Genomic DNA, 2,898 nt, shown 5'->3' on the forward strand with positions numbered 1-2,898 from the left:
CATTATCATTATTGTTATTGCTGTTATAATCATAACTATTAGTAATATTATCATTATTATCATTATCATATTATTATTATCATCATTATCATTATTATTGTTATTACTTTTTTTAGTATCATCTTCAATATTATTATCATTATCATCATTATCATTTTCATTATTATTGTTATCATTATTTGTTATCATTATTATCATCATTATCATTATTGTTATTATTAGTTTTATCATAAATACCATTATCATTATTATTATTATAATTATTATCATTATTATTATTATTATCATTATTATTATTATTATTATCATTATTATTATTACTATTATCATTCTCCTCATCATCAGTATTATTATCATCATCATCATTATCATTATTACTATTATCATTATCATTACCATTATTATCATTATCATTATCATTGCCATTATTGTCATTATCAACATTATTATTATAATTATCATTACTGTTGCTGTCATCATTTTCAATATTATGACCATTATTCTTAACATCAATATCATTGCCATTATTATTGTTATCATCATTTTTATCGATGAACCATATTCATGTTGACAAATGTAGAAAAGGTATGAATGAGAATGTATATCTTTAAACTGTAAAGGCATCATTAACTCCTTCATTATTGTGGGTGTAAGGTTCAAAAAGTGGGCGTGGTTAAGAAGAAATAAGAGAGATATGTATTGTATCTTAATTGGTGATAAGGGACGCTTATCTGATGCTTTTATTTAAACATTTTTTTTAACTTAAATGCAAAAGAAAGTTTTATTCCAGTAACGCGCATTTTATTTATTTTTTTCTTTATCATTATCGTTATTATTATTATCACTATTATCATATATTATCACAATTATTGTTATATATATATATTTTTTTATCATAATTACCTCTTTTTGTATTCTTCCTCTTTTTTTCTGACCTTTCTCCCAATCTCCTTCAACACTTCTCTCTCTCTATCCTTCTTCCTTCCTTCCTCCATTTTTTAGATCGGAAACCTCACATTCGTCAGACCTTAACTCCTCCCTCCTCCGCGCTGCCCCTGCGCTACGGGCGGCGTGGGCGTCTCAAATATTATTGTTCAAGTTCCGTGTTACTAAGGAGATGTCAGCTGATCCCGCAGACCGTCGTGTCAATCAAAAGAACGACAAGCAAGCCCCCAACGCCACCGAATGAGCTTGCTTCACCCGGGGTCTCAAAACCTTCGTCGGGGTTTGCTTCGGGCATTTTCGCGATCCTCAGTTTGCTCAGGGTTGGCGAGCGGCGGTGGCATGCTGATGCTGATTTCGACGTCTTCCATTATTCATTTCTCGACTCCGGCCCGTGCTCCCATTGGCTAATTACCTCCCTTCGCAAATGAACGCGGGGCTCTCATTGGCGGAGCGGCCTCGGCCTAGCTCTCTCTCTCTCTCTCTCTCTCTCTCTCTCTCTCTCTCTCTCTCTCTCTCTCTCTCTCTCTCTCTCTCTCTCTCTCTCTCTCTCTCTCTCTCTCTACCTACCTACCTACCTACCTACCTCTCTATCTATCTCTCTATCTATCTATCAATCTATCCTTCTCTCTCTCTTAGTCAACATTTCACCCATTCTTTCTCCGCCATTATCGCTCAATTAAGATTCACAATTTCAAAATGAAGAACGACTTTGGGAAAAAATAAAAGATCGACACCCATTTCCGGCGCGAATCACCCGGGGGGATGCAGATACCCCCCCCCCCCCCCCGCCGCGTCCGGGAGGTGAGGACCGAACAGATAAATAAATAAGTAAATAAAAACTTGAGCGTAAAGATACGAATCGCGTATCGAAATTGAGCGAAGCGCAGCGGAGAGGCTCGCCGCTCGGGCATCGCCATTATGCATATTTCATCTGGCAACAATGGATGCTGTGGAGCGAGCACGGGACAAAACAACGACAAACAGCGCGGATTGGTCGAAAGGGTTGAGGGGGGGAGGGGGGAGGGGAGGAGAAGGGAGCGGAGGAGGGAGGGAGGAGGAGAAGGGACTGGAAGGGAAGGAGAGAGGGGGATGGGAGGAGAAAGGGGGGAGAGGGAGTGGGGGGAGGAGAAGGGACGGGAAGGGAAGGAGAGAGGGGGAGACGGGGAGAAGGGACGGGAAGGGGGGAAGAGGGGAGTGAGAGTGAGAAGCGTTAGGGATTTGAGAGAAATAGAGAAAGCGGGAGAGACTTCGGTGCGACAGATGAATCGGCGGATCGAAGCGGTTAGCGAAGCCATTTGACCGAATTCCTTTATTACGCTGAAAATCATGGATTAAATTGTTATTTTCATTTCCTGTTGATATCAAATTGTATATATATACATATATATATATATATATATATATATATATATATATATATATATATATATATATATATATATATATATATATATATATATATATATATATATGTGTGTGTGTGTGTGTGTGTGTGTGTGTGTGTGTGTGTTGTGTGTGTGTGTTGTATGTGTGTGTGTGTGTGTCCGTGTGTGGATATATTAATGAATAAATAGATGTGTGTGTGTATATACATATATATATATATATATATATATATATATATATATATATATATATATATATTTATATATACATATGCATATATACGTACATACATACATATTTACATATATATATATATATATATATATACATATATATACATACATATATATATATATATATATATATATATATATGTATATATGTCTATATATTTATACATATATATACATATATATATATATATATATATATATATATATATATATATATATATGTATACATATATATATGTATACATATATGTATATATATATATACATATATATACATATATATACATATTTGTGTGTGTGTGTGTGTGTGTGTTTATAGATGTATGTATGTATG

The sequence above is a fragment of the Penaeus vannamei genome, chromosome 22 (assembly GCF_042767895.1).
Source record: "Penaeus vannamei isolate JL-2024 chromosome 22, ASM4276789v1, whole genome shotgun sequence".
Classification (NCBI taxonomy): domain Eukaryota; kingdom Metazoa; phylum Arthropoda; class Malacostraca; order Decapoda; family Penaeidae; genus Penaeus; species Penaeus vannamei.